At 39.6% G+C, this 8,883-nt stretch overlaps 1 protein-coding gene across 2 annotated transcripts in view; it reads right to left on the bottom strand.

The window, feature by feature from the left end:
* Susd6 (sushi domain containing 6) overlaps positions 1-8,883 on the bottom strand; it is a 97,327-nt gene that overhangs the window by 55,944 nt on the left and 32,500 nt on the right. The gene's annotated exons all lie outside the window — the stretch shown is intronic.

The raw sequence follows: 8,883 nt of genomic DNA, 5'->3' as shown, positions 1-8,883 counted from the left end.
AAATCTTAAAAAAAAAAAAAAAAAAGAAAAAGAAAAAAATTAAAATCAAGCCCAGTGTGGTGGCACACACCTTTAATCTCAGTTTTCAGGAGGAAGAGGCAGGGAGGTCTCTGTGAGTTCAAGGCCAACCTAGTCTATATGGGGAACTCCAGATCAACCAAGACTATACAGTGAGACCCTGTCTCAAACAAACAAAACCAAGTAGTAGTCAAGAATTTAAGGATTATTTTTTAAATGTCTTTAGAGAAGATGCTGGATTGATAAAACATAAAGTGGACCTATTTTATTCAGTTATTTATCAGTTACTCAGATACTCTAGTTTATAGGAGGTATTCAAAATAACATAATTCATTTTTAAATATCTCCATACACTCAATGTAAAGCTCTAAAAGCACAGATCAGAGGGCCCCCCATTTATAACCCTAATAAAGGACTCCCTGAGTCTTGGCCAAAGATGATAACCAGACTCAACTTTAATATATGTCTGAAGTCAACCCATGTTTCCCCCGAAGAGAAGACAACTGTAAGAAGTAACATGAGTTCTCTCAGTGTAAAATAGAGCAGTTATGAGATTCTTCAGTAAACGTTAGGCAGGGATCAAGGACAGAGCTAGCCAATAACTGGTCTTGATTTCTTTTCCTCTGACAATTGTGACAAAAGCCTCTTTGATTCTTGGCTTTTACTCAGACTCTAAATTGAGCCTTTACAGCTGTAGACAGAGTGGCTCACAGAGAAGTCTGTATGTCTATGCATATGTATGTATGTCTATGCATATGTAGACCGTGTTCACATTTATATAGCTGCAAACGGGAGGATGAGAATGCCTATATTGAAATATTTGTTCCTTGTAGCTCTTAGCCCAGTTTTCTCTCTGTGAAAGGTTTTGATTCAAGCAAAGTGCCCAACCTATTTAACTCCTCAGTAACCTTATTGTCATTGCTGCTACAGTCAAGCAGCTTTTCTACAAGATGTGGTGGTGTTTAAAGTCAAAGAGGTTAAAGATGTTAAAGGATATGACTAGAGCTCTAGGCGGCTACTAATAGATTAACAATGAGCCTTGTAGTGCTACCATTTCAGTAAATCCACAGTAAATAACCCTATGAGGAATTCTTTAGTCATCTCTTTAAGGCAACAACTGGGAACCATCAAGGATGCCATCTGCATGTGCCATATCACAGCACATGTGCAATACATATTTAAGTGGTGAGTGCACTCATGTAAGGTAGTGCCTTAGGTGTTCTGCACATGAGTATCAGGAGTTAAACAATACTACCCAGAGGAGCTTGATGCTAGTCTGAGTCCTAAATGATGTACTGGAGGGGAGGGGGCTGTAGAGGAAGCAGGGAGGTTTTACCATATACAGGTGAATCAAGACAAAGGTTCAGAAGAAGGTTAAGCCAAGGAGTTGAACGTCTACTTGAAAAATAAGTAAAACTGACAAGGATATTAAGTATGGAAGTTATAGAAGCAAAAAAATTTTTAAATTTTATTGTTTTAAATTATATATATATAATTTGTTTTTCTTCGTTTTTTTGTTTTTGTTTTTGTTTTGTTTTGTTTTGTTTTTTTCGAGACAGGGTTTCTCTGTATAGCCCTGGCTGTCCTGGAACTCACTTTGTAGACCAGGCTGGCCTCGAACTCAGAAATCCNCCTGCCTCTGCCTCCCGAATGGTGGGATTAAAGGTGTGCGCCACCATGCCTGGCTATGTTTTTTTTTTTGTTTTGTTTTTTTGTTTTTTTTCTGTGTATAGGTATGTATATATTGAATGTGGAGGTTGGAGGAGGGATGTTAAATCCTCTGGAACTGGAGGAACACAGTTGTGAGCTACTTGATAGGCACTCTTAACCACTAAGCCATCTCTCTAGTCTCAGGACACCAATTTTATTTTTTAAGATCACTGTCACTTTTTGAAGAATTGGTCAAGACAGAAGATAATGTCAACATTTTTATGTTATATATAATGCCTTCGGAAGGCAACTTAATAACACAGGTCCCAAAAAAGAACATATTCTCTGACTTATTGATTCAATTCCAGATCTATCATCAGAACTCACAAGTGTACAATAGCATATACATATGTAGGACACCCAAGAACATTGTTTAGAAAAGAAAAATACTGGAACAATCTGAAAGTTAAGGAGGTTGGCTAAATTAGTTAGTAGTACACTTAAAAATACTGTTTGCTTACTTAAAAATGGGGCATCTAAACTTTGCTAAAATAAAATGCCTTCTTAATGTCTGAAAAAATTGGATGTATACTTGTATTTTTTGACTTTTTTTTCTTTTATGGGATGTTTTCCTTATTTACATTTCAATTGTTATCCCCTTTCCAGGTCTCCCTTCTGGAACCCCCCATCCCATCTCCCCCACCTTGCCTCTATGAGGGTGTTCCCCTACCCTTGTATTTTTTAATTTATTAATTTATGTTAGCTTTGTAAGATATAATCTCTGTAGCTCAGACTGGTATTGACCTTGCTAGGCAGCCCAGGCTGCTTTAAACTCTTCATCCTGTTGCCTCAGCCTCCCAAGTGCTAGGATTAGGTGTATGCCATTATACTGAGCCCATGCTTGGATTTTTAAAGGATGTATGTTACACACACACTTATATACACCAAAAACCACTCAGGAATAACACATAACAAACATTGCTGTTAGGAAGAGGAACTGAATGGTAAAAAATCAAGAAGAAAAATAACAACAATTACTATATACATTTTCTCAATATTCTTGAGCACTGTACTTTGTACTCATATTAACTTTTCAAAGAGATAAAACACAAATCAATTTAATGTAACATGACTTTTGTGTGTCTGTCTCTGTCTCTGTCTCTCTCTCTCTCCAAGACAGGGTTTCTCTGTGTAGCCCTGGCTGTCCTGGAACTCACTTTGTAGATCAGGCTGGCCTCGAACTCAGAAATTCGCCTGCCTCTGCCTCCTGAGTGCTGGGATTAAAGGCGTGCGCCACCATGCCCGGCTTCTGGCTTTTCTCTTATTGCTTAGGCGGCTACTTGAACCAAGAGACCAATAAAACCTAGTATTTGATCAAATACAATGCAGAGAGTGGTGTGGACTTTACAAAACAGGGAAAACATAAACAGAGTGTCATCAATGGAGTATTTATGTAAAGGATGGTCTAAGGTTACTGCTTTAAAATAACAGAAGAAAGTCAACTTGCAAGACCCCAGAGTATATCACCAGCTACAAGAAAACCCAGCTAATTTGGACAAAAAGTTATACAGTAAATTAGATCTAAATAAGGAATTATCTATAAGCATTAACATAGAATTTTAAAGTCTTCAGTTGGGTATGGTTCTATACACCTATAATCTCAGAACTCAAAAAAACAGTGAGACAGAAATGCTAGCCTGGGCTACAGTATAAGACCCTGTTTCAAACAACACCAAATTGGGAGAGGGGTATCACTTTCTTTAGTAGTATAGCTACTAAAAAGTCATCCACACTCCAGTAAATAATCTCCCACCCATGTTCATGCAGGCAACCCTGAACTCAGTGAGTCAGGACTGTGCATGTACACACACACACACACACACACACACACACACACACACACACACACACACACGAAGAGAGGGAGGGGAAATTTTTTAGCCTACACTTCCAGGTACAGTTATTATTGAGGGAAGTCAGGACAGGAATTCACACAAAGCAGGAAACTGGGAACTAGAGTTGATGCAGAGGCAATGGAGGAATGCTGCTTATTTGCCTGCTCCTTGTGGCCTGCTCAGCCTGTATCTTATATGATTCAGGGGTGGCACTGCCAAAGTGAGCTAGTTATCCCACATCAGTTAGCAATCATTGCCCAAAGGACATTCTGGTGGGGGCATTTTCTTAAGGTTCCCTCTTCCCAAATAACTCTAACTTGTGTTGAGTTGACATAAAACTAGCTAGCACAGTATCATTACCCCTAGAGAAATACTAAGGCTTAAATTGCTGGGAGTTGGGAGAGATCCATTGCACATCAGTATTCTTCTGGTATGTTATTGACCATATAATTAATGAATCAATTTTTGAGACAAGGCTTCCCTGTGTAGCTCACAATGTCTTTGAATTTGCAGCTACCTTCCTGCCTTGCCTCAGTGAGAACTGGAATTTAGAATTATAGGTATGCACTATAGTGCCACCTACTACATCCTCTACTCTTTTAAAGATTTATTTTTACTACGTTTAATTATGTATACTTGTGTGTCTGTAGGAGAAATATATGCATGTGCATGCAGGTTCCATGGAGGCCAGAGGCTTCAAATCCCTTGTAGTTAAGAGTTTTAGATAGTTGTGGGCTACGTGATGTGGATTCTAGAAATCAAATTTGAACTTGGGTCCTCTAAAAGAGAAGTATGGGCTCAAACCACAGAATCATCTCTAGCCCTAGAGCCTCTATTTAAAAATCAAAACCAAAACCATACATGACTAAAAACAAATAACTGGAACTAAGTCTCTGTTTTCTTTCTTTCTTTTTTTCCTTTTTTTTCCCCCCAAGACAAAGTTTCACTATGTAGTCCTGGCAGTCCTCAAACTCACAGAGATTCTCCTGCTTCTGTTTCCCAAGTGAGTGCTGGGATTAAAGGTATGCTGTGCCTCAATTTTCAACGGTAGCATTCATCCACCCTCACAGGAATGTAACAACTCAAGTTTTAGATGAGCAGGACCTGTGCCAGGCAGCAAGGCTTTCTGGCTTCTATTTCTATTTCTAAGAATGACTCTCAGGTCTCATCTCATCCACAGAATTTTTTCCTAATGCTTTTATATTCTTTTTGTGTAACCCAGGTTTCCTAAAGCAGTGTTTTTCCCTCCAAAACACAGGGCAAGAGAAGACATGGAAAGCCTGCACTCATCGTTCTGGTTTTCTTTCTTGGGAACACAGCTGTTGTCCTCAAAGTGGGCAGTATCAATAAGTTCCATGATTATAGATGGTCAGCCCCACAAGGACAAGATGCTAGCCTTTCATAGTCACGAACCAATGACATTAAAACCTAGAGGACTGCATCCTGCTGAGTGTGATGAGCACTCATTTCTGCCCCTGACTTCCATAGTGTCCCTAAGCTATAACTCTAACTGTAGGGAGTAACTTACCTCACCTCTGCTTGTTTCTTCCTCTGTAAAGTGGGAGGGGCATTATTGACTTTACTATCTTACAAGATTCTGATGAAGTTCAACTGGTCCAAAAAGAAAAATGAGAAGAAATTCTGTTAACTAGACCTAGGGCTTCTGTGTAGTCTTGGCCAGAACCTGAAACTTGAGTCCAATGTTTATATGGTTTGTTTGCTTACTGTTACCATTAATGCTTCCAAGTTAATGATACAACCTAAGAAAGGTTAAAGGTGCCCAAGAGTTACCTTCAAAAGTGTCTCAATGCTTGAGAAAGTAGCAATAGGTGGGACAACATGAAATAGCAGGCACCCTATTCACTAGGCACATCGGGCACACATCATCTTAGTCCACTTTCCCAGATGCCTCCACTCCTGTGGAGAATGCCAGTCTTGCTGAAGTTGTGGTGTCATGTCACACCGAGCTTTCCTCTCCTGATTCAAAAGGGCCTGACTCAGAAGGCCTGGATTCCCAGGTATTGGAATGTTAACTTCAGTTCACATATAATATTTAGGACGAATTATTAAATAAACCACGAGTCATGTATTTATTAATCAGCAAGGAAAGGGAACTGGGAAGAGAAAACCAATTTGAAACCTTTTCTTATCTCAGACTAATATAGAAGAGGGTGAGGGAGAGTAAGAGTGTAGAACAAGATAGTGTATTCCTTTGACTAACCATCTACACCAACACTCTCACTGCTACATGATGGGAAAGGACAAAAACCATTTCCTAAAGTATGAACAGAATGTAAGCATCTGATTACATTTCATAATGTAATTACAAGAAGTCCAAAGTTCCCAGAGGAGAATATCAAAAAATGACTATCCAGGCCCTTCACTAACTCTTACCATCTTTGAAGGGATTGCAGAATTTTCCCTTCTTACTCTCATTCACCTTCAAACCCTTAGGACCTCCTACCATCCCCTATAAACAATATCAGGTTTTGTAGATGCACTCTATTCTTTCTCCTATGGATATTTCCAGTCACCAACTTCTATTTCCTCTGAGCCACTAACATTTCAGTGCTTCAACAGCCACAATTTCTTCAATTGGGATTTGAGGAACATTTGATAGAACATTACCTTACCCATTTCACTGCAGGCCAGAGCAGGGAAGCAGAAGGGAGATGAAGGGAAGAGGAGAGAAGGGGAGGACTAGGTAATCCAGGCTGTCCTTGAATTTGCAATCAACTTCTCAAATGCTGAGATTATAGCTATGTTCCACCACTCCTAGGTAAAAATAACTTTTGTTGAAATTTAACCTGCTCCTAATTATAAAAATCACCCTCAGCTTTCCTCTTAAGCCACCTAAAACTTACTGGAATGTGCCAGAGATTTTCTTGAATTGCTTTGATATTCCTTACAACCTGTGCTGCTCCAGAAGATACACTGCTGTTGATACACTCAGGACATCACACTTTCTCCCAAGATCCAGGCAAGCAGGAATACCAACTAGTGACATACTACCATATCCCCGTACAGCCCTCTAGAACCACAGCAGTTTTGACTACAGCAGGGACCTGATAGTAGACAGATAGGTACAGCTTCAGCATTAGGCAGTGGTTCTCTCCTTGAGCAAGCCACCCCATCTTCCCAGTGCTTAGGGATGGACCTGGATGACTCCCAAGACCCTTTCAGGGCTAAGGAATTCAAAGCCATCTAGAAGCGACCCAAAAGTATTTCCTCTGAAAAAGTCTTCAAATGTTCTATTCTAACTAAAAGAAAGAAATGTTAAATCTATCCTAGCAGCCCTTCTGCCTTCATCTTCCAAGACCAAACTCTAGCATCTATCTCCCTCTGCAATGCAGTAAACTTAAGAGAGTCTACTTTCCATTTAGAGCTTAATCAATCCATCAGCACATTTGTACCCATCATCTAGACACAGTGTTCCTAAAGCACTTTCCAAAAATAACAAACATCTAACAAAGGAGAGGAAAAAAAAAAAAAAAATCAAAAAGCCAACCACCCCAAGAGTCAACACACCAGGAACACTGTAGCACCATAGGAGCCTAGGGAAGAGAGAGAAAAATGCAGGAGAAATGAGGGGAAAAGGAGAACAAAGCAAAAATGACTGTGACAGGAAAACAAGAGAAAGCAAGGAACTCAGCCATACGTGTCTAATCTGTAGCCAGGAAGCCACTTTTTTAAGGTAGAGCTTTACCATATACTGATAGGTCAAACTACAACAAAAACTTCACTTCCTTTGCTTCTGTTTCCTTGCCAGTGGATGGAAAATGGTTCAGCTAAGGATCTCTCAAGAACAGCGTTGCAGACCAGGGCAGATCTCTGGTCCACTTGGATAGTATTTTTATTATTATTATTTTTAATTGGATGGTCTAGGGAAAGTATTTTCAGTTCCCATCTGCAAACTGGATGACACCAATTTTCGGGACTATGTGAGGTAGAAAACAACAGGCATGAGCTGTAGAATGTATTGGAAACTGACTTCAGTTCATGATGGTGCGGGTTCTTTCTTCCATCAGGCTGTGGCTGATACCCACTAGATTCCCAAAGGGCAGCCTTTGAATGTGGTTTAGAAACATCCTGAAATCAGGCTCAAAGCACAAGGTCAGTTCAGATTTAAAAAAAGCAAAATCCCAAAACAACCAATGAGTTAAAACAAGTGAACCTACCTTTCTCAACCTTAAACAAAGCTCCTTCCAAATTCCAAAATATTTTAAAGGCACTTAACTAAGCATATATGAAAAATTAAATATCCATTTGCCTGTTTGAAAAGAGTGTCCTGCTCTTTTGTTTAAAAAAAAAAAAAAAAAGAAAGAAAAGAAAAGAAAGCCACTCTATGTAACCCTGGCTGGCCTGGATCTCTGTGTAGACCAAGACCAAGCGATCCTTGAACTCAGAGATTAACCTGTCCCTGCCTCCTGAGGCAATTCTAGCTTGAGATAATCAAGTGTATCCCCCTCCTTGAAGCCCATACAGAGACAGGTTTCTTCCACATGCTGCATCTACCACAGGTAGTGACTGTTTCACCAATTCTACCTCTCTCCACAACTCAGAGTGCTCCAAAAATGCTTGTTGAACTCAAGGGAAAAAGGAGATAAAAAACCTCTGAGAGTTTGTGTATAACAGAAAAGATGGCAAAGCAGCAACAAACATGAAGCAGGAGGGAAGGGGGGGGTATCGAGTTCAAGTTTGAGGCAGATAGCAAATGCTTGGCAGAAACAGCAGCGGTTAGTTTCTAGGCCCCAGAGATAGATATATGTCATTATACCCTCTACATGATTCACAGCAGAGCTGAAAGGAACAGGCTCCAATACTCATTTTGCAAATAGAAATCCAAGAAAATGATTTGTTCAATCTGAACCCTCACGACTCTATGTTTCCAGGAACCGACTATACTGCAGTTCAGCAAATATGTACTAGCTGTCTTCTATACAAGGTTTGGGTAATCACAGAGATCAAATGTGGTATCTTGCTCTCAAAGAATTTACAATATGCTGGGGAAGTACATCCTTACCGACATCATTCAAATTGTTACTAGGACCTAGAAGAAAAAAAATATATTTTATAGTGCTAAGAGGAAACAAAGAAATTAACACAAGTGCAGCAGCCTTTTCCTTTGCCTTTGCTATTTCTGACATGGAGGAGGTGTTTCCTGCACAGCTATAACTACTCTGAACACTAAAATCTGGTTCCTAAATATCCTCTCCANTGACATATATAGATATGTATTTATTTCTTGTTACCAGACAGAAACATTCTGTGATTCTAAGCAGACACAGTGACTTGCTCCCCTCTTCATCCTAAAAAGTGA

This window comes from Mus pahari, chromosome 7, assembly GCF_900095145.1.
Source record: "Mus pahari chromosome 7, PAHARI_EIJ_v1.1, whole genome shotgun sequence".
NCBI classification, from domain to species: domain Eukaryota; kingdom Metazoa; phylum Chordata; class Mammalia; order Rodentia; family Muridae; genus Mus; species Mus pahari.
The sequence above is the reverse complement of the archived record's forward strand: the minus strand, read 5'-3'. Positions and strand labels throughout refer to the sequence as shown.